We start from the raw sequence: 23,889 nt of genomic DNA on the forward strand, positions 1-23,889 counted from the left end.
AGCGATATTTCGACCATAATTGCAAAGAATGTAAGAGAAGGTACAGCTCCATGGCAGAATCTCGTGTAAAATCAATTCTGTCTTCATAGTCCCCAGCAAAACTTCGGCAACTGATGAGACCTGTGAAAGATGATTTACAAAATATCATGTGACCGTGGGAAGTTTTATGTGGGACAGACAATTTGTATTATTGAATAGCGCACTACAACACGGAAGTGTTTCTGAGTGACCTACTCTGAGAAATCGGCGGTAACAGAAAATATTCTGGAAAACAGACACCGAATTGCATTCTATGAGTCATCATTGTTAAACGGACAACTGTTTACTGGGACAGCGTTAAAAAAAGAAGCGATCGAGATAAACATTTCTGACAGCGCCCAAATAAAAGCATACTGCGGCCTGCATCCAAGCACAACTAGGGAAGGATGAAGCAGCCGCGGTGTCTTGTAACCAAAATTTTACCTTATACGGCGCTGCACTGGCTACCGGGGACGAAGCCGGCTGTAACCGAAATACAAAGGGCAAAAACACGGCAGTCAACATTTGATAATGGCAGAGGAGCACTCTGTCGAAATCTCGCAGGTTTTTAACCACTTGACGTGGCTGGAAGTGCGAGAGAATTCATCATCATCATCATCATCATCATTTAAGACTGATTATGCCTTTCAGCGTTCAATTCAGTGCTAACATTGGTGCCCCTTCTGATGTTAAACCTATTACTTCAAAATCATTCTTAACCGAATCCAGGTACCTTCTCCTTGGTCTGCCCCGACTCCTCCTACCCTCTACTGCTGAACCCATGAGTCTCTTGGGTAACCTGGCTTCTCCCATGCGTGTAACATACCCCCACCATCTAAGCCTGTTCGCCCTGACTGCTACATCTATAGAGTTCATTCCCAGTTTTTCTTTGATTTCCTCATTGTGGACACCCTCCTGCCATTGTTCCCATCTACTAGTACCTGCAATCATCCTAGCTACTTTCATATCCGTAACCTCAACCTTGTTGATAAGGTAACCTGAATCCACCCAGCTTTCGCTCCCATACAACAAAGTTGGTCGAAAGATTGAACGGTGCACAGATAACTTAGTCTTGGTACTGACTTCCTTCTTGCAGAAGAGAGTAGATCGTAGCTGAGCGCTCACTGCATTAGCTTTGCTACACCTCGCTTCCAATTCTTTCACTATGTTGCCATCCTGTGAGAATATGCATCCTAAGTACTTGAAACCGTCCACCTGTTCTAACTTTGTTCCTCCTATTTGGCACTCAATCCGTTTATATTTCTTTCCACTGACATTACTTTCGTTTTGGAGAAGCTAATCTTCATACCATAGTCCATACATTTCTGATCTAGCTCTGAAATATTACTTTTCAAACTTCAATCGAATCTGCCATCACAACTAAGTCATCCGCATATGCAAGACTGCTTATTTTGTGTTCACATATCTTAATCTCACCCAGCCAGTCTATTGTTTTCAACATATGATCCATAAACAATATGTGGCCGTGCGGTTCTAGGCGCTTCAGTCTGGAACCGCGTGACCGCTACGGTCGCAGGTTCGAATCCTGCCTCGGGCATGGATGTGTGTGATGTCCTTAGATTAGTTAGGTTTAAGTAGTTCTAAGTTCTAGGGGACTGATGATCACAGATGTTAAGTCCCATAGTGCTCAGAGCCATAAACAATATGAACAACAGTGGAGACAGGTTGCAGCCTTGTCTTACCCCTGAAACCACTCTGAACCATGAACTCAATTTACCGTCAACTCTAACTGCTGCCTGACTATCCATGCGAGAGAATTTTATCAGTATAAAAGATACTGAAGTTTCTTTACATGACTGTTGTGAACACCTTGTGGAGAGGATGATCACAACAGTCATGTAAAGAAACTTTAATATTTGTGTACACTTACGTTAAATGTTTCTGTAATGCCAGTACAACCTGATGATATCACCTCGAACCATGTCGCTAAATAAATAATTCACTGTCAATAATTTTTTTTACTGATAGTGGTACTAAAACCTTTTCATAAGTAACTGCACTGGCGACTGCCTGGCCGGCGGCCGTGGTTGTTCGTACAGCTTGTTGGCTCAAAAATGGTGCGCCCACTGTAGCCAGGCACGCAGCAGGGGTGCGGTTGGCTTAACCCCTCCCCCTCTCCCTCCCACTTCCAGCCCCCTCCACAAACCTGGCCATCCACCTGCCCTTTAATTAGCCACAGTGCGCGCCCCCATGCCGTTTGTTAATCAGATAGTCCACCCGCTAATCTGCTGCTGCATGCGTGTAGTGGTTGGCTCTGCGGAACACTGAGCCAGCATGTCCACTGAGAAATATGGCTATTTTTCTAGTGACATTTTAAATGACCCTCATGGGATCCGAGATCAGCGATGTGTTGCTGTAATGGCGTGCGAGAAAGCGAAATTGAGTAGCTGTAGTCGATGGGTCAGTAAGAACGCAATGCGGTAATGATCACGACTTGTTATACTTTAGTATGTCCGTCCTTGTAATAGGTGGTTACCAAGACTGAATGTTCAAGATGTAATGAACCTGCAGCTGACACTTTTGCATTTAATTTATTTTTCAACCAGTTTCGGTATTCCATTACACCATCTTCAGGTCTATCCACGAAAGTGAATTGATAGGGATAAAATATTGCGTACAGAAGTCTTCGCGTATCTCTGAGCCTTTCCCCAGCATGCCTCTTTAGTAATTCTCGAACAAAGTATCCGCTATTACTATCAGGAATATATTGCTGAACTCTATTAGAATTTCTCCTCTCCCACACTCCTACTACCATTGTAAGTCGGCTGTTTAGGTTTTTATGTTGGTAACGCCACGTAGCGCTCTGTATGAAAATCACTGACTGTGCTGTGTGCAGTCTGTGGATGGTTTGCATTGTTGTAATGTTTGCTATTGTAGTGTTGGGCAGTTGGATGTGAACAGCGCGTAGCGTTGCGCAGTTAGAGGTGAGCCGCCAGCAGTGGTGGATGTGGGAAGAGAGATGGCAGAGTTTTGAGAGCGGACGATCTGGACGTGTGTCCGTCAGAAAAAACGAAATTTGTAAGACTGGATGTCATGAACTGATAAACTCGCTGTATTGCAGTAGTTCGGGTAACGAACATTTTTGTGAGGTAAGTGATTCATGAAAGGTATAGGTTATTGTTAGTCAGGGCCATTCTTTTGTAGGGTTTATTGAAAGTCAGATTGCGTTCCGCTAAAAATATTGCGTGTCAGTTTAGTGATGACCAGAATAAGTAAAGAGAGAAATGTCTGATTACGTTCAGTTTTGCTCAGCTTTTTGGAAACAAATAACATAAGAGTTTTTCCAGCACTGTCATTTATAAAAAATTTCCAGTGGAATGTTTCACCATGCTCTCAATCTCCTCCAACCCTTTCTTCTACTCCGTCCCCTACAGCCGCGCTCCAGTCCTCCATAACTATTGAATTTCCATCTCTCTTTACGTACTGAATTACTTGTTCGACATCCTCACATACTCTCTCTATCTCTTCATCTTTTGCTTCCGACGTTGGCTTGTACACACGAATTATTTTATCGGTGTTGGTTTGCTGTCGATTTCACTGCAGTGGTCACAGTAACTCACTCTCTGACCTACCTTCCTATGCACAATAAATCCTACTCCCGTTTTACCATTTTCTGCTGCCATTGATATACCTCTATACACGTCTGACCAGAAATCCTTGTCTTCTCTCCATTTCACTTCACTGATCGCCTCCATATCTAGTCATGGGCTTCCCTTTTCAGATTTTCTAGCTCCTTACTAGGTTCAAACTTCTGACATTCCACGCCCTGACCCGTAGAACGTTACGCGTTATTTGGTTATTCTATCTTTCTCTCCTGATCATCTTATTGCCAGTCCTGTCTCGGAGATCCGAATGGGAGACTAGTCCGGAAAGTTTTGTCAAAGGAGAGATTATTAGACCACTTTGCATGCCACATGCCCTGTGGATACACATTATGTATCTTTCAAGCAGTGGTTTCCATAGCCTATTGAATCCTCATGCCGTTGATCACTGCTGATTCTTTCGCTTTGGGGCCAATTTCCCACCCTAAGGGCAAGAGAATGCCCTGAACCTTTGTCCGCTCCTCCTCCCTCTTTGAAAGAGCCGTTGGCAGTCTTCGGCCGCCATTGCTGATCATTTTTATTTAAAAAAATAAGCAGTGGGTGTGTCAGAACCCGCTCCCAGGACGTTTTGTTTACTAGTCCAAGACGCTACCCACTTTTTTGTATGGGATCAGGTCATGGGCTTGCGGAGGTAGGGCGGACAGGGGTCGCAACCTGAGGCCTGGCCACAATGTCTCCTCCCTCCCTTTTCTGGGGATGTGGTCCAAGGTATGAAATGTTTTTTTTATTGTATCTTTTCAAATTTTATTTGATTTTTATTTGAGGGTTTTTGTGCTTGTTGCGTTTTTTGTCTTTTATAAATGCAAAACACAACTTACAGAAACCAAAGATGCTCTTCAATACGTCCAAACGTAAAAATGGCTCCCAACGCCGTCTGGATTTAAAGAGATCTATACGAAAAAAAAAAAAAAAAAGGAACGGGACCCTGCAACGGCCTTGTTGGCATGTATGCAGGTCGGCTGAACGGTAACTTAAAAACGATATATAGTCCCCTGAATACATCAGGCATAAACGTAAGTTCATGAACGTTGAGCTATCTTCTCATTTCACTTCCCATACCCGGAACACCCCTGCTAGCCGGAGGGTCTGTGAATAACGAACCCAAGTAACTGGAAAAACGTGTTCTGTGTTTCACGGGTCGCTGCAAGATCACATGTCGCTCTTGCAGTATGCATCAGAAGTCTGTGACGTTCTTATCATTGTTGCGATATAGACACTACGTCAGCATCCCCTTTATCCAGTTTACGGCGTTTGTCCTGGCGGTGAGAAAGTATACTTTGTCCAGGAACAGTCGGTCGCCAGCTTTGATCGCCGTGTGCGCCGTATGCAGTAAAAGGGCCTGAATTTTCCCTCGTTAGAAGCCAACAGTCGATTGCCTTGCCACAAACCAAACGATGCTCGTCGGAGTGGTGGCATATAGGCGTGTCGTCCAGGTGAATAGAATGCAGTCGTTGACGATTCGGGAATTTGCCGTTCACCACAACATAGCCACAACGCACGTACCTCTGTAGGGAGAGAGGGAAGATAAACCTCTGCCACTTTATCGCCGGGTACTTCTGTTCGACCACACTGCGAGATAGTTGCTGAAGGAAGCTGCGATATATATCATTCGTTGTGGGCAGCCTGGTCTCCAACAAACTGTCGTGAACGTAATTGTAATCGACGAAGAAGTCCCGAAAGTGTGCCGTGATGTGTACAACATTGACTGGTAGGCAGAGTGAATGGGGGTGGGGGGCCCTTCGTTGATCACAGTGCCCATTAATGTGACGTGCTCGGTTCTCCAATACCGTTGCATCGTACTAAGAAATGCCTCCTCCTCTCAGTGGCAGCGTCAAGGTATCGTAGCTAATTTTGAAGAGGAAGTCAGCACTCACGAAATGTCCGAAGGCATAATGTAGTCTTGACGTGATCGTTCTTGGGCAGCGGCAGTATGTGTGGCAGGCGACTTATTTTTGGTGCCAAAAAGTCAATGACATAATGTGGCAGTAGCCATCGATAATCCTTCGCCGCTGTACATCGTATGTTTCCATGGAATACCACTCCCAAACACTTGAGACTGGGGACCTTGGTGATGGGCACTGCTGTCCCTGATGGCAGCCCTCTGCCCACTTCCATACATCGGGTCCTTCTTAAGTTGATGACACTACCTGCCACCGCTTCATACTGCTGAAGCCATTCCAGCGCCGCCTTGATTTTGTCTCCTGACTTCACCAAAAAACGACGTCGTCGCCGTATGCACGGCATTGGAAAGATGTGATCCGTAGTTGGACGCCTTCAAGGCGTCGTCGGAGGTCGTGTAGTGTAAGTCCAAGAGCGACTGCAAGTAAGATGGCCGAAAGGGGGCAACCTTGCCGTAATGAGCGCTGGGCCGTGATAAGTCCTGAGCTAGCACCGTTCACCAAGACTAGAGAGTGCGCCATGAATCAGCCTCAACGTCGTGTCCAGAGGATTCCCATCCGTTCCATGACCCCGCATAGAAAAACATGGCCGACTCGGTCGAAAGCGTGATCGAAATCCACTGTCAGAAGGGCTTCTCGTAATCTACATGCCGACATCAGTGTTATGACAGCTGGCCATTGTGGCCGAGCGGTTCTCGGCGCTTCAGTCTGGAACCGCGCTGCTGCTGCGGTCGCAGGTTCGAATCCTACCTCGGGCATGAATGTGTGTGATGTCCTTAGGTTTAAGTAGTTCTAAGTCTAGGGGACAGATGACCTCAGGTGTTAAGTCCCATAGTACTCAGAGCCATATTTTTGTTATGACATCCCTGTATGCCCGTAGCGCTGTGTGTATATTGCTCTTCCCACCTAGACACATTTGATCTAAATGTATTGTGTCCTCTATCGCCGCTTGAAAGCGAGCACGAAGGATACGTGCAAAGATTTTGTAGTCCCCGTTCGATAATGTCAATGGCCGGTAGTCTTGTGGTCTACGACCAGCACCTGGTTTTGGAACGGGTATCATGATACCCTCCGTGAACTCGGTAGGGTCACTTAAGGTAGGTGTATCCACGTTGGTCCCATCAGAGGAGCAAAGGTGCGGTAGAACTCAAGAGGAAACCCATCCGATCCAGGGGATTTGTTTAACGCAGCGCACTTTAGGGCAGCGTCCGGATCATCTGTGGTGATTTCAGCCATAAGGCCGTCCACCTAAGTGGGATGCTTGTCCGCTGGCATTTCGCGAAGGATGTCTGCCAGTCCTGCTCTGTCCGCCTGGACGTCCACATAGAAACTGCTATAGTGTTGAGTGAAAGCACGTGCAATATCCTTCTGTAACGCGGCTCTCAATCCATGTGCCATTTCGATACCCTGTATAAGTGTACGTAGCTGCTGCCTTCTTTCTCTCACTGTATAGTGTGAAGACCACCGTTCGTTGCGTAATCCGTCGAGCATCCTCGCACATACTTTAATAACTCCTTCCATCTTCACCGCCGTAAGACGCAGCATTTATGCTTTGATACGTTGGACAGCCTGCTGACGGTCGGGAGACGGTGTTTGTGTCGGCAACTCACGTACGGCTGTGTAATAAAACTCGGAAGTCGCCCGTTGCCAATGTTACTTATCTTGGCATATCGTTTGAACGTTTTGTGTAAAGCCGGTTTGACGCAGCAGAGCCACCATATAAGCGCTGAATCGTCCGAACGTTGACGCCGTAAACACTTCTCATTCCGCAGCTGGGTCACGTTGAGCTTTCACGGGCCCCTACTGCACCACGTCTTTTGTCGTGGCAGAGCGATGGTGGAGATGACTTTGGGAGCCTGGTGGTCTGTAAAGACCGTAGGCCACACTTCAGCGTCAATCGTCGCCTAGCGTTGCCCACGTTATACACACACCTTGGTCTAGTTGACTGGCTGAGTGGCTTGTAAAGTACTTATATCCACGGCTGTCACCGTGCGTCATTTCCCAGTGCAGTGCAAGATCCCGGACCAGTACTAGTAAGGCCGGGCAAGAGACGAAATTTGGTCGTTGGTCCTCGGGCCGCAGAACGCAGTTGAAGTCGCCGCCGACAGTACAATTCTCCTGACCTCCTCGAAATAGCGATGACACTTCCTGTGCGTAAAAGGTTGTGCGTTCGTATCTGTTCGTCGAGTCAGATGGTGCGTAAACATTCACGAAACGGACATCTCCTATAGTCAGGGCAACACCATGGGTCGATGGTAAGTATTTGACAGCGTTCTAACAGTATGGCTGTGCCGCCGCTACCGACGTAAACCTGTCAAACCAAACTGGGGCATCGTTTCGTACCTCCTGCATACAAACTATGTCGACGTCCGCTGCCCGCGGTGTATCTTGTAGCTTTTGGATCTGTCTGGGTTGCCAATACCATTGATGTTAACTGTACCAGTGCGGTAGGCGTGTGACATCGGTTGTGTACTGCTTGGAAGTCACGCACCTACGAATCCGCTGTCTAGGAGCACTCTTCCTGGACCGGGACCACATGACACAGCGTATTTGGCCACCACAGACAAGGTATCCTCCTGGCTCTTTTTCGGTGGGAACCAATAATTGAACGTCGACCTCATGCATTATATCAGTATGGTCCATTTCTTCTGCCCAATCTCTTAATGCATTGGTGAGGACTTTCGCTGTTGACGGGCATTCATCTGAAAGTGGGACGTCACACTGATGCATAATTGTACCCATCGCGTCTCTTTGATGTGGCGGCTTCTCCACCGTCTGTAGCACAGACGCTGTGGGTGTGACGTTGTCCTGGCCAGTCGGTGGAAACGGATCATGATCATTCCCACTGTCTTGTTCATCGTCTTGGTCTATGGGAGTTAACTTCTGAGGTCATCAGTCCCCTAGAACTTAGAACTACTTAAACCTAACTAACCTAAGGATATCACACACATCCATGCCCGAGGCAGGATTCGAACCTGCGACCGTAGCGGTCGCACGGTTCCAGACTGTAGCGACGAGAACTGCTCGGCCACCCCGGCCGGCGCCGTTTTCGTGGTGGAGTCTCCACGTCTGCTGAGGGATGCTGTTCAGTGCGATCGTCTTGCGGGTCCACTTATAACAAATGGTTCAAATGGCTCTGAGCACTATGGGACTCAACTGCTGAGGTCATTAGTCCCCTAGAACTTAGAACTAGTTAAACCTAACTAACCGAAGGACATCACACACATCCATGCCCGAGGCAGGATTCGAACCTGCGACCGTAGCGGTCTCGCGGTTCCAGACTGCAGCGCCAGAACCGCGCGGCCACTTCGGCCGGCCCACTTATAACACTACATCAGCGTATTTACGTAGCTTATACTAAGAAATAACAAATTTGGCAGCATTTACGTAGCTTATTTAATCAAATACCAAATTTGGTTTATTACATAGTATGCCCCAACAGAACAAATAGTCCTGTCACGGAAAAGCCACGTATAACACTCCTGTCCGCTGTTACTACTGCACCATAACCTCAATGCTAGAAACAGGTTGTGACATAAAACTATTTTGTAAAAGCAATTATGGTACAAAGCAGCATAGCAGTGTTACCCTCTGGGAGGAATTTTGTTAAGTTGACCGTGTTGTACCTAACGGAGGTGGCCTATCGGAAGTGAAAGTCAGAATTACGTAAATATTCGAAAAGTAACAAACAAAATTTTGTTTACCTGCACTGTTTAACTGATAATGGAAAACGGTCGCCAGCCTAACTAGGCAAAAGAATGATTAACATTCTCGTTGAAGAAAATAGTTATTAGTAATTTTAACGGATAAACACAACCTATACTTGGCCATACGCAAGTGCAATGAACTCTGACACACTCATAAGTTTACGGTAAGATTGAAGCTAACAGTTGGAACAGCACAAACTATTTGCAAAATTATAACAGCTACCGACACACACTATTACTTTCAGGGCTTACACAAAGCGAGTGGTCTTTATACTGTTAATATGCACACAAGAGAGACAAACACTTAGTAATCATGAACATATAATTTCCTACTATGCAATTTTCCACTTTTACTACCATGAGACATAAAATTAACATTTATGTAAGATACTAACTCACTTTCTGTCATTAACAACAAGTAGTAATGTGATCATTTACTAAGCAAAACTTTATAAGCCTCAGTCTTGAGAACTTTTAATTTGAATTTGGCAACAACACATTAATAATCAGTTTCACTAGGAAAATTATTTCAGCAAGCATCATTAACTCTAACTCACTCTCTTACCACATTAACTTTAACTTTCCTCTGTCCAATAGGCATTAATTAGCAAACTGAGTTTTAACGTACTTTCAGTAAGGACACTCGGTAATCACTTTAGTTCAAACGGAGAGGACCCTGAGAGGTGTTATGATGAGGAGAAAAGTCAAGGTAGGTACATAAATTCAGATATAAATTACCTTATATTTCAGCACAATAACACATCCATTAAGCTGATCCTTCAATGTACATCATTATAGTGTTACGTTGCAATGATTGCGCAATGTGGTGGCAACTGCATGTTGGTAGGTGGAATTGCAGGCAGAATTGCTGGACTCTGTCATTTCTTGGTGGCGAAGATTGATACAAATTCCAGAATAGTTCCGGCTATTTATCCATCCATCCGAGGCATTGGAAAGTAGCAGGAAAAGCCTCTCTCAGAACTAGCACCATATGCACCTTTTACATAGCAGTGCACGGACTCGTAGCTCGTCTCCGACTGCTGGCTCGTCCCCGACTGACTGCTCGTCCCCGACTAGCTCGCCTCCGACTGACTATCAGTTCCACATTTTCCACCTAGGCCAACCACATTTTGCGCGCGCTACACAGTTCCGTTCCCGAGGGGAACCACACTACCTCTTATACACCAAATTACTAAGATTCCTAAGTGAGGCTCAGCAGTTTACATAACAGCAAACAAACGCATTGAATAACACAGAACATTTGCACATATTAACATGTCTACAAAAAATTATTCACACAAAATTACAATCATATACAGTAAGTTTTGTTCCCTCCAAATGGGACAAAGAATATAAATTGCAGATATGCTACACAGCATACAATCAAATCATGATATCAAAGTTCGTACAAAGAAAGGAGTATACAATTTTATGTTATCGATTCAAGCAAACACATTTACAGAAGCTCAATGATGTAACATTAAATGAAACAAAGGCAAAATAAATCAGTAGAGCAGTAGAGCCATGGTGTTACACACTTCCATCTCTGAAGATGGGTTCGACTGGAGCGTGGTAGGACCGTGGCTCCGCAGCTGTTGTGGCGCAGCCGGCCGGGTGGCCGAGCGGTTCTAGGCGCTGCAGTCTGGAACCGCGTGACCGCTACGGTCCCAGGTTCGAATCCTGCCTCAGGCATGGATGTGTGTGATGTCCTTAGGTTAGTTAGGTTTAAGTAGTTCTAAGTTCTAGGGGACTGATGACCTTAGAAGTTAAGTCCCATAGTGCTCAGAGCCATTTTTTTGTTGTGGCGCGTCTGTCTGATGGAATGACAGGGTCATCTGCACCGTCAGTGACGTGCGATCGGGGGCGATACTCGCAGACTCTACGGGCAAGGGCCTGTCAGGCGCGTCATCCACGTTGCTCGTATGTAATAGGCAGTGATGTCATCTGCTGTGGCGAGTCCTGTGTGTTCCGAGGTAGCTGTACGAGACGGCGTTGAAGACAGTCAATTCGGACATGGCCTTCCTGCTCGCAGCCAGAGCAAGTTTTCCGTTGACCATCGTATATAACGATGGCTCGACAGCCACCTATTGTCACATAAGATGGTATGTGCTTCCGGAGTTCAGTTCTTATTTGGCGCACTCCGTTGAGTATGGGATACGTCTCGAAGCTGGTCTATTTTTCCACAGGATGATTAAGGACGCGCCATAGGGACGAAGTGTTGCCCATAACCATGTCCGCAGGAACTTCGAACGGAAGTTCGAGTACACGAACCGTTCTCCCTCCGAAACCGGCATGATCAACAGAAACCACACCCACGTTTTCGTGGAATGGGTCTGTCACACGCTGTCCCGTCTATGAGTTTTACGTATACGACGCTGGCCATTAATGATAGGTGAATTCCTGTCCGCTCCCGGGGATCTAGTTTCACTATATTGCACATGAAACGTTAAGATTTCGTTTGCTTTTGGTCTATTGTGCGTCTCGCCCTCCGGTGAGAAAGAGCCAACGGATGTAAACAAAACGCTCTCTAAACGGAGCGTGGCCGGTGCGCAAGCCATGTCCGAGCAGCTACACCGCCGAACGGTAAATTACGTTATTATTACTGCTCGCTTTTGTGCAGTCACTGCTTAGGATCTAAGCTGCGACTTAGCCCAGAAAATTATTCCATAAGACAATAAGTGGAAATATGCTTGTACCCAAGATTAGCAATTATACTGAGCAAAAGTAGCTGAAGTTAACAGTTTGAAGCACAGTAAAGCGCTTCTTCCCGGACAAGCGTTCATCCATGTAGTGTGTGTTTTCAGACTTTAGGGGAAGTCCACTTTCTGAGAACCGCTTTCTAATTCTTTGAAAAATATCATTTATAGTCTCTCCTGTTGCTTTATCTTTAGTGGGATTTATTATAAAACTAGCGTCGTCTGTAAAAAGTACCAGCTCTGCTTGCTGAATGTTAAGTGGAAAGTCAATCACGTATATAAGCAACAGGAGTGAAGCCAGAGGTAAATCTTGTGGGAATCCCTTCGTGATTAATCCCCAGTAATTAAATTTTTTTACCGTTCCGATTTCGTTTGAATTATTCAGCACAACTTTTTACATTCAATTTGTTAAACGTGATTCAGACCTTCTGTGCGTAAAGCGATCAGTTCCATAAACATGAGTTTTCCGAAGAGAGTAACATAATCGACACAATCAGTTACGTGTAGGATTTTTAATTTGTTTTCGCACAGATCATCAAAAGTTTTTTCATTAGATTGTCGACGGCCGGAATAAAATACCTTCAAATAACTTTGAAAACAAATTCTTAACAGAAGTTTATTTATTTATTTATTTGGTTTTTCACTGGAATTGTTTGGTTACTAACATTATTACTGTTATATTTAAACATTAAATGTAGGCTGTGCAGTGTTTCAGGGGACGTTGGCTGCTAGGTGGGTGCTTTGTGTAGATAAGTTTAAGGATGGTTCAAATGGCTCTGAGCACTATGGGACTTAACATCTGAGGTCATCAGTCCCCTAGAACTTAGAACTACTTAAACCTAACTAACCTAAGGAAATCACACACATCCATGCCCAAGGCAGAGTTCGAACCTGCGACCGTAGCGGTCGCGCGGTTCCAGACTGAAGCGCCTAGAACCGCTCGGCCACAACGGCCGGCAGTATTTATTTATTTATCTTTCAGTTCCGAAGATTAAAATAAAACTTGTAACTAGGCTGTTTAGGTTTTTATGTCGGTAACGCCACGTAGCGCTCTATATGAAAATCACTGGCTGTGCTGTGTGAAGTCTGTGGATGGTTTGCATTGTCGGAATATTTGCTATTGTATTGTTGGGCAGCTGGATGTGAACAGCGCGTAGCGTTGAGCAGTTGGAGGTGAGCCGCCAGCAGTGGTGGTGGATGTGGGGAGAGAGATGGCGGAGTTTTGAGAGCGGATGATCTGGACGTGTGTCCATCAGAAAGAGTAAATTTGTAAGACTGGATGTCAAGAACTGATATATATGTTATGACTTTTGAACACTATTAAGGTAAATACATTGATTGTTCTCTATCAAAATCTTTCATTTGCTAACTATGCCTATCAGTAGTTAGTGCCTTCAGTAGTTAGAATCTTTTATTTAGCTGGCAGTATTGGCGCCCGCTGTATTGCAGTAGTTCGAGTGACGAAGATTTTTGTGAGGTAAGTGATTCATGAAAGGTATAGGTTATTGTTAGTCAGGGCCATTCTTTTGTAGGGATTATTGAAAGTCAGATGGCGTTGCGCTAAAAATATTGTGTGTCAGTTTAGTGTTGATCAGAATAAGTAAATAGCGAAATGTCTGAGTACGTTGAGTTGTGCTCAGCTGTTTGAAAATCAAATAACGTAGAGGCTTTCCAGCACTGTCATTTATAATTTTTCCAAAGGGGATGAAACATCCAGCTGCCCAACACTACAATAGCAAATATTCCAACAATGCAAACCATCCACAGACTTCACACAGCACAGTCAGTGATTTTCATATAGAGCGCTACGTGGCGTTACCAACAAAAAAAGCTAAACAGCCTACATACAAAATGACTTTTTCTCGGTTCACGAGCCACATAATCTGTTAAGGACTGCGTTATCAAAAGCCAACTTTCCTTGGATTAGACTTCTTGGAGTAGCAGTTTTCCTTGTTTCGTTATCTGCTTTCTCTTCAAGGCCAAGGCTTTATCGTCGAACCTCAAGTGGGCCGCCATGTTTATAGATCGATATTTTCCTCTAGTCAATATTTCTCTGGAGCACAGAGGCAACAGACATCCGTGTGGCATCGCACCTTTGATAGAGTTGATAGATGCTTGCATGTGGAGTAATAATGTGGGTACTTACGTCTGTTGATAAGCAAGTGAGAAGAGGACTGGAAAAAACATCAGCACTGTAGAGGAAGTGATCAAAACTAACGGCTTCTGTTAATAGGCGGTTGCGTGCATCTAGATGTCTGGTTCGGCGGAAGTAACTGGCAGCAGATTCCTTTCTTTTCAGTCGCTGGAAACGTAAGTAAAGTCAATTCTTAGAGAATGTTGTAAATTTTCAGCGTGGCGCTTTAGATTTATTTCTTACGAGCTGACGTCAACGTATTTGTGCTGGGTTTATAAGATATCGTTTATTAGCAGCAACACCGATATGTTTTTTGTACAATTTTAAGCGTTGGAATGTTATGTGTATAGAACATGTGGCTTAATTACGATATTAAGCTCTCAGTGGATATTAAAAATGAACATTCTGTGTAATATGACAACTAAAAACACTAATAAGGATTTTTAACTCGTGTACCGATCTACGCAAAATAAGTGACATTTAATCATCGTTTTGTTAACATAGTCTGTCGCGTGTTTACAAAGTCACTGATCAAAACAGATGGCTAGTATCTTCCATCGGACGCATGGTTTCGCATGCAGTGTCTGGGACGTTTTCGTCAATATGTGATAAAATTTGATTGTTTGGTATGGTATTTTTCCTTATATATCATTTCTTAGCTTTGTATAAATTTAGAGTTACTTAAAATTTTGTCGTGCAGACGGGTCTAGTGAAAGTGTACCATCCGTGTATTGTTTTACGTGAGTCATCACATGTTACGTAGATGGCTCTGGAGATGACTTTTGTTTATAGTGTGTCTTTCTGCTAGAGCGTGGTGGCTTGCATAATTTTTTTGCTAGACCTACGTAGGTCTAGTTGGGATGGCTATTGCAGGGAAAGATATTTTGGACTGTTGTATACTAGTATATGGTTTTATTTGTTTTATGAGGTTGCGGTGACAGGTTTAAATGGAGCATAGCCTGTCGTCTAGATTAGGTTCGGAAGGTATACTTTGGCAAAGCCTACTAATGTCGTGATAGTCGTTATAGTCGTTTTATGTACACTGTGGATTCCTTATTTACATGTGTGTCCATGATCAAGAACTGTATCATCCCACTATTGTATGTGACATTTTCAAGATTTTAATATGTCTGAAGGCATTAATAACGTTCCCGGCCAGAAAACCTCTATTATCGTGGAGGTTCCCTTAGTTTGTAGAATTTTGTTTTGCTGCTGCATTACCGTTGTTGTCGATCGTTTGTGATTCAAGGCTCGTATCTCATTGCTACTGACGTACTCTGTCAATAGGCTCAGTATTGTTGACCAACCCCTCCAGACCTACCAGTATGCCACTAATCTATCTACGCGTTGATGACTTGGGAATCTTCTTTATTTCGAACCGTTTCCATGGTAACTAAGTAATATTTTCGGTTTTTGGGTATAGGTTCCGCCTTTTATGCAAAAATTTTTTTTTCCTGTTACCCAAACATGTTTCTGCACATCTGTGCCATCGTCAGTGGGTTTTGTTAATTGAACAAATTGATTTAACATAATATAGTTTTGCAGGACTGTCTGTATGGTGTCCTGCACTGATAGCTGATAATGGCGTTGAGATGCCGAAACATATTTGGGTAACAAGAGAAAAAACAACAGTGTTTTGCGTAAAAGGCAGAACTATATCCAATAACTGTAACTGCAACCACGGAAAAAATTACAAGAGCTGCAAAGCCAAAACATGAAGATTTTCGGTTATCAGTGTTAGTTCTAATTATTATTTTAGTACTGTTAGAATACCTCGATTACAGTAATTCCCGACCGAGCGAGGTGGCGCAGTGGTTAGAACTGGACTCGCATTCGGGAGGACGACGATTCAATCCAGCGTCCGGCCATCCTGATTTAGGTTTTCCGTGATTTCCCTAAATCACTTCAGGCAAATGCCGCGACGGTTCCTCTGAAAGGGCACGGCCGACTTCCTTCCCCATCCTTCCCTAATCCGATGAGACCGATGACCACGCTGTCTGGTCTCCTTCCCCAACAACCAACCGACAGTAATTCCCAGTTCACCGTCGCCTGCTGACAATCTCTACCTGCCTGACTTATGTCAGATCGTCTTTGATGGGTTGTGTGGTGTGGTAGGGGTAGACTGACATAGATCCGGACATGTTTCTCTCTACAGCACAGTAGCTGGTATTGTGTCAGTTTCGCGGGGCCACTGATCCAATTAGCTATCCAATCAGCCCAGAAGAGACCATGTGTTTATAGCGCCGGCATTCAAAATTTTCAGTACTCTGGCTTTGTTCCTTACATTTCAACTTTTCTCTGATACTGCTAATCTCTTTTTTCTCACATCATTAAGCTCTGGTTAGGTCGGGTCATAAAAGATGAGCTTAAATTCATCGCTAAGTTGCACGTCTATGTACAGGACGCACCGTGAAGAAATTATCCGAATGGAACGGAAATGGGTAGATGGAGTGTACATGTAGAGACTAGCAAACGGGTGCAAGTTTAGGAAAAATCGATGATTTATTCAAGAGAAAGAGCTTCACAAATTGAGCAAGTCAGCAACGCGGTGGTCCACCTCTGTCCCTTATGCAAGCAGTTATTCGGCTTGGGATTGATTGATAAGAGTTGGTGTACGTCCTTCTTAGGGATATCGCGCCAAATGCTGCCCAATTGACCCGTTACATCGTCAAAATCCCGGTCTGGTTGGAGGGCCGTGCCCATAATGCTCAAAACATTCTCAATTGTGGAGGGATCTGGCGATGTTGCTGGCCAGTGTAGGGTTTAACAAGCATGAAGACAAACAGTAGAACTTATCGCCGTATACGGGGGGGGGGGGGGGGGGGGGGCATTATCTTGCCGAAATGTAAACTATCGATGGTTTGCCGTAAAGCGCAACGAAAGGGGTGTGGAATATCGTCGACATACCGACATGCCGCCAATGACAACCAAAGGGGTGATGCTATGAAAAGAAATGGCTCTCCCAGATCAACACTCCCGGTTGTGAGCCGTATGCTGGGCGACGGTCCGATTGGGATCCCAACACTGTACGGGCCATCTGCAGAGACACACATTCGACCTGGAGTATCATTGACTGCATTAGAATAGTCTTCAGTGTAAGTCCCGCCTCTAACTGAGCCCAGATGGCCAGAGAAAGTGTGTGCAGGGTTCCTCCGATTTTCTTCACACTTCCCAAACGGGCCATAGTGATATGATTGTCTTAATTTGTTACGCAATCGCTCCCAGCCGTTCCAGAGGATTCTCTCCAAAAAGCAGCATGGTATTATCTTAATTCACTATACTGTATGTGTAATTGAACGATCTTCAGTCCGAATACTGGTTTGGTGCGGCTCACCACATTAGTCTCTCCTGAGTAAGCCTCTTCATCTCTGCATAATTACTGCAGCGTATATCTGACTCTGCTATTTCCCCACAACACCGTTCCTAGGCACTTTCCTCCGTTATTGAACTGACGATTCATTGTTGCCGCAGGGTCTGTCCCATCAAATGATGCGTTATGTTGAACAGGTTATCCCATAGATTTTTCCTCCCGATTTTATTGAGTGCTTGTTAGCTCTCCCTTCAACGTTCTCCGGTTGCACGGTGTGTGTGTGCGTGTGTGTGTGTTTTCGTATGTGTGTCAGTTTGTCTTGAGTGATGGTTGATTCACTCGGTCTGAAAGCTGTAGAGAGATAATACTGTACTTCACGTAGGCTATAGCGGCATGGTCTGAGAAAGCGGTGATACACCGTAAACGGCTGTTGTGCATGAAAGCGTGTGGTATGTTCGTCCTGAGAGTAGTAATTAGAGCTGTGCGTTCTGCGTAGGTTGCACTATGCGAAATACTGGTTGTCTCAACACTTCGTAGCACCTCCGAATACTACCACCAAAAATTTCACCTTATAAACTTACTGCAGTGCGCCTGTGTTGCTCGTAGTCTGCCTGCTAGCGCAGTGAAACAGGTAAAAAAATAGTTTGCTTGACGGTGAGGTGAGAGAGAGCCGGATCAGTCTGTTTCTTTTTCTTCAGGAGTGCCAGGGTGCCACCGTCATTTACACCGACGACTCTAAAACTATGGACAGGACCGGATATTCTTTTTTGTCACCTGTCTATAAGGAAGAACATTTGCTGCCTAGAAAGTTATTTATTATGGTGGAGCTGTCTTAGGCATAAACACAGCCCTACGTTTATTAAACAGACTTTCTCGAATTCGTTTTAATTTGTAATCCCTCTCAGAGCAGTCTCTAGGCTGTTGATCATTGTTACCCTTGTAAGCGTGGTCTTCTGCGGCAATTGTCACAGTCAATAAAATTCTTCTGGGTCTGTGACCGTGTTGTCAATGTGAAAAACCTCCAACGTTTCGGCCGTTATTGCAAGTGACTGATCTTCCTCAATATGACTTTCTTTGTTAAAAACCAATCTCCTTCGTCTCCTCTTCTTTCTCGGGGTCCCAAGTCAAACGGTATGCCAGGAAATAAACCGGCCGACCGTTTGACTAGAAAAACAATTAGCTGCCCCGCATTCACATTAGCTTTGACTGTTGCAGGTGCGGAACTGCGGATGCGAAATAGAACTTCACTTAACTCGGATATGGAACAACATTTGCTGGGCTACTGCCCTCTCTATCAGGGAGACTGGGATGGTGTTCTTCTTCCCGTTCCTTCCAGAAGTAATCCATCATCGTATATCGCCTTCACATCAGACATACCACTGTAACCTGTAGTTTTATTTTGCGAAAAGAGTCATCTCCACATTGTGGTTGCACAGAGACACAGTAGCTCACATCCTAGCAGAAATATTCCCTGCTTGCAGGTTTCCATGTTGGCATAACCTTCTGCAATTTTTGGCGGCGACTCACGGCCAGATGAAACGTTTCTCGGTTTTTTTTCGCGAAAGTGGGTTTATTCTCAGATATTATGTTTTAAATTTCATTCGAAGCGTGGCGGGATGGTCGGGTTGTGGCGTTTCTCACCGTATGCTGGTTCTGGGGTCACTTGACTCTTACCTCCTTTGCAAGCTGCCATGTTAATCACTTTTTTCACTCTGCTTTTGTTGCTTTTAGGTATTCTGCTGTACCTACTTCCCTGATTGCTAATCGGTGCTGTTCTCCTCCTTTTTTTAAACCGAGAGAGCTGACGCAGTTATAGGTACGCTGAACTCTCGTTCGGGAGGACGACCTTTCATTTCCCCGCCCGGCCATCCAGATTCAGGTTTCCCATTGTTCCCGTAATCGCGCCAGCCAAATACCAGAAAAAAGTTCCTTTGAAAGGGCAAGACCGATTTCCTTCCCCATCGTCGAGACAAACAGAACAAACAGAAAGCTGGTTAAAGTCACACGTCAATGACAACGAAATCCTAAGTTCAGACTGGAATGTTTATCGTAAGGACAGGTTAGTCGCCAATGGTGGCGGCGTGTTTATCGCAGAAAAAATTCGATAAAATCGAGCGAGGTTATCACGGATTCCGAATGTGAATTAATCTGGGTGAAATTGAGTAACGGTCAAAAATGGTGATAGGATGCTTTTATAGACCACCTGGGTCAGGATCTGTAGTTGTAGAGAGCTTCAGACGGAGCTAGCAGAATATCATCAGTTATTTTCCTGATCATGCCGTTGTAATAGAGGGTGACTTCAACTTCCCAGGTATAGATTGGGAGAATTTGCCATCAAAATTGGTGCCAGAGACAGGGAATCGTGTGGCATTGTTCTGGATGTTTTGTCCGAAAATTACCTTGAGCAGATATTTAGAAAACCACCCCGTGAGGGTAACGTCTTCGACCTCCTGGCAACAAACAGACCTTACTTACAGAATTAGTTAACGTAGAGGAAGGTATCAGTGATCATAAGGCTGTGACAGCATCTGTGACGACGGGTCCTACAAGAAATATTATGAAAGGTAGGAAGATATACTTGCTCAGCAAGGGTGGCAGGATACAAATTTCAGAATATCTCTGCCTCTGCAGTCAGCATCAAATATTCTGTGATGAGGACGAAGATGTGGAGAACAAATGGAAAAAATTCAAAGGCGTCGTTCAATATGCCCAAGATAAGTATGCTAAGAGTAAGGTTTTAAGGGATGGGAAAGATCCACCATGACTTAATAGCCGTGTTGGAAAAGAGCACATCATCTCAGATTGAAGAGAAGTAAAAACCTAGCTGACAAACAAAAGCTGAACGAAGCGGAAATGAGAATAATGAGAGCAATGAGAGAAGCGTTAATGATTTCGAAAGTAAGACTTTGTCAACCGACCTGAGTAAAAACCTCAAGACATTTTGGTCGTATGTAAAATCAGTAAGTGGGTCAAATGATCTATTCATTCTATCAGCGACCACACAGAGACGGAAGGTAATAGAGAGAAGGCCGAAATACTGATTTCGGTCTTCCGAAGTTGTTTCACCGCGGAAAATCATAACACTGTCCCTCTTTTCAATCGTCGTGCGAACGTCGAAATGGCAGACATTGAGTTAACCGATCGCAGAATTGAAAAGTAGCTAGAATGGCTTAGTAGCGGAAAGGCTTCAGGACCAGATGAGATACCTATAAGATTCTATAAACATTATGCGAAAGAACTTGCTCCCCTTCTAGCAGTAATTTTACGTAGATCGCTTGAGCAACGAAAGGTACATAACGACTGGAAGAAAGCACAGGTCATTCCCGTTTTTAAGAAAGGCCATACGACAGATCCACACAATTATAGACCTATATCGTTGACGCCAATCTGTTGTAGAATTATGGAACATGTTTTATGCTCAAGAGTTATGATGTTCTTGAAAAATGAACAGCTCCTCTATAAAAATCAATATGGATTCCGCAAACAGAGATCCTGCGAAACTCAGCTCGCTCTGTCCCTCCATGAGATCCACAGCGCCGGCCGTTATGGCTGAGCGGTTCTAGGCACTTCAGTCTGGAACCGCGCGACCGCTACGGTCGCAGGTTCGAAACCTGCCTCGGGCATGGATGTGTGTAATGTCCTTAGGTTAGTTAGGTTTAAGTAGTTCTAAGTTCTAGGGGACTGATGACCTCAGATGTTAAGTCCCATAGTGCTCAGAGCCATTTTCCATTTATTACCAAAGCTGACGTTATTCTTTAATAGCAAAGCTGACGTTATTCTTTAATTAATTTGACTGAAGTTACGTAATTCGTAGTTATACTTTTTCCTGACAACAATAAAATTTGGCAAAGTTTTTCGTTGAAGTTTTTGGGATGGATTATAATCAGTAATGCAATATTGCTGGGAAAAATTAATTAAATTCTGAATGAAATGATTTTACAAACGTTCAAATAGGACTTACTTTTTACAATAATCTTACAACTAGCATTGCGAAAACATACCTTCAGTAGTCTTGAGTTTCTCAAAAAAATAATTCAATAATATTAGTTCCTCTTATGATAATTGTTGGCTGATGTCTCTGTACATCCATTAATAATCTCTTGTAAAACATAGCTGGTGGCTGGCAGACACACTGCTCCTCTCAACCTCTCGCTTCAGGCCTGCTACCGACTCGCTTCACATCTCGCTTACTACTGACTTCCTACGAACGCTAAAGTGCGGTCTCTCCCGCCATCAATGCTTTCTGGTGCAGACAGTCCCTGCTACCATTACAAAATGTATCAGTGCGCGGTCTTTCCCGCTCTTTTCTTAAAATGTATCCATACGCGGTCTCTCCCGACCTTTTTAAAATTATACCAATGTGCGGTCTCTCCTGCCAACAATACTTTGGTGCAGACATTCCCTACTACCACAATTATTTCCAACATGACAAATATTAATTATTCCTACTTAATCCTATTAATAAAATATAAACATCTTTCATAAATTGTGGTTTGACACGTCTTACAATATGGCTCGAGAAACGACCGGTACGATAAAATGAGAGAACTTAGAGCTCATACAGAAGGTTTTTGACATTCGCTCTTCCCACAGGCAGGTTTCGCGAGTGGAACATAGAACGGGGGCGAGGGGGCTGGGGAACGACAGAGATATCCTCCGCCACACACCGTAAGGCGACTGCGGAATATGGATGTTGTGGATGGAAAATAAAACTGGAATCTTTGAAAAACATCTTATGCAAGAAGGAACTGTTAACGCTTACACGTATATCTATCGTAGATTGCTTAACCTGGTAACTGGAAAAGTAAATGAGGAAAACTTCTGGAGACAATCAAGATTTACGGAATACTGATTAGCTGATATTCATGGTGTAACAAGCAGTACATAACGAGACACACAGCAACACATTCCGGAAATGTAAAGCAGAGCTAACGGAAGAAAGTTTTGAAAGATATGAAGCTCTGCGATCGTTACCTGCTGTTGCTGCTGCTTGCGGCAACGCAACAAAACATAAAGCCACCTGCCAGTCCCATTTCTCAGAACTCTGCCGCAGCACTCCATGAAAAATCCATCTGCCGAGGTTTTTAAGGCTTTAAATATTCACGGATTGTCTGCAGCAACGTGTCGGGGCGCGAAGTGTGCCCCATTTGATTCTGCGTAAATAATGAAAGCGACAGAGCGTGTTCTCCCCACCCCAGGCGGATTTGTGCCGTAGGGTGCTGGGCTCCAGACACTTCTTCAACGGGGGCGGGGACTGCGTTGGCACGGGGGCCCGCTGCAAGCAAAGCAGCGATCGCTTGCCCAGGTCTGTTCTCTGGGTCGAGTTGGTAGTGGGCGAAAAGAAGCGGTTTTAAGAATTTAAACCAATTACTTGAAAAGACTAAATGTGTATTTGGGATTTCTGTAACGAAACATACCTCCTCCTTCTCTCTCTCTCTCTCTCTCTCTCTCTCTCTCTCTGTGTGTGTGTGTGTGTGTGTGTGTGTGTGTGTGTGTGTGTGTGTGTGTGTGTATGTGTGTAGAAAGGGGGGGGGATATAGGGAGCCCCATTTATCTTAACCACACCAAACAACTTTTGTCCAAAAGGAAGATACAAAACAGAGCAAGGGAAGAGATGTATGTATGTATGCAGACTGAAGCGAAATATAAATGTGTATCAAATCCAGGATTCAAACTCCGGTCTCCTGCTCAGTAGCAAGATGCGCTAACCACTACGTCACCCTGGAAAACGGCACGATTCTTTTTTGATAACTTCCTTTCGGCGTCATTCATTGCATTCACCGTTAATCGTCGATCGTCCATTATCATGAATTATTTTATTATGCACTCATTTCTTTGGTTGCAGTTTTCAGAAGTCCGCACATCGATCTTGAATACATGTACGTCAGTTAATTCCTTTGCTCCACTCGCTGGTGTTGAAAATGAAGGAGGAAACGCCTGATCAGTGTTAAATTTCTATTAATGAAGACAGCAGAGTTTGTGGTGGTACAGTATTTTAGTTTATCCATAATCATATCACTGCAGTGCTGTTTTTCTGGGGGAACGCTGGTGGATACGTACTCCTAAACTTTTTCGTCGACAAAGTAATTTTTTTACGATGTTGAGAACTTGGTAGAGTGCCAAAGATTTATTTCACGGACGTAAATTTTTTACTTCATTTTTTGTGTTGGTAATTGCAATACGAACTATACCAGTGCAGTTTTTGGTGGGAAAATCGATGTCATTGACTGTTTCAAGCATTTCGAAGCTGCGGCAAACGTTTGAATCGCTGGCAGCCAGTTCCACAAGCATTTAGTGTCCTCGCCCGCTAATAGTGGTCGATGGTAGTGTTAAAACGGATATACGTACGCTCAGATCGCATGCTTCATTTGAGATGATGTAAACTGACGTGTTCGATACCACTGTCTCTTAGCCGGCCGAAGTGGCCGTGCGGTTAAAGGCGCTGCAGTCTGGAACCGCAAGACCGCTACGGTCGCAGGTTCGAATCCTGCCTCGGGCATGGA

At 44.4% G+C, this 23,889-nt stretch overlaps 1 protein-coding gene across 7 annotated transcripts in view; it reads left to right on the plus strand.

Annotated features, from left to right (window-relative positions):
• Positions 1-23,889, plus strand: part of LOC126262260 (uncharacterized) — a 232,410-nt gene that overhangs the window by 111,737 nt on the left and 96,784 nt on the right. The window contains exon 1 of one of the 7 annotated variants that reach the window (XM_049958750.1): positions 13,995-14,252. The exons of the other annotated variants lie outside the window; for them this stretch is intronic. The gene's annotated coding sequence lies outside the window, so the exon portion shown is untranslated. Of the gene's footprint in view, positions 1-13,994; positions 14,253-23,889 lie in introns of those variants that run through there. 7 annotated transcript variants of the gene reach the window in all.

Source organism: Schistocerca nitens, chromosome 6, assembly GCF_023898315.1.
Source record: "Schistocerca nitens isolate TAMUIC-IGC-003100 chromosome 6, iqSchNite1.1, whole genome shotgun sequence".
NCBI classification, from domain to species: Eukaryota; Metazoa; Arthropoda; class Insecta; order Orthoptera; family Acrididae; genus Schistocerca; species Schistocerca nitens.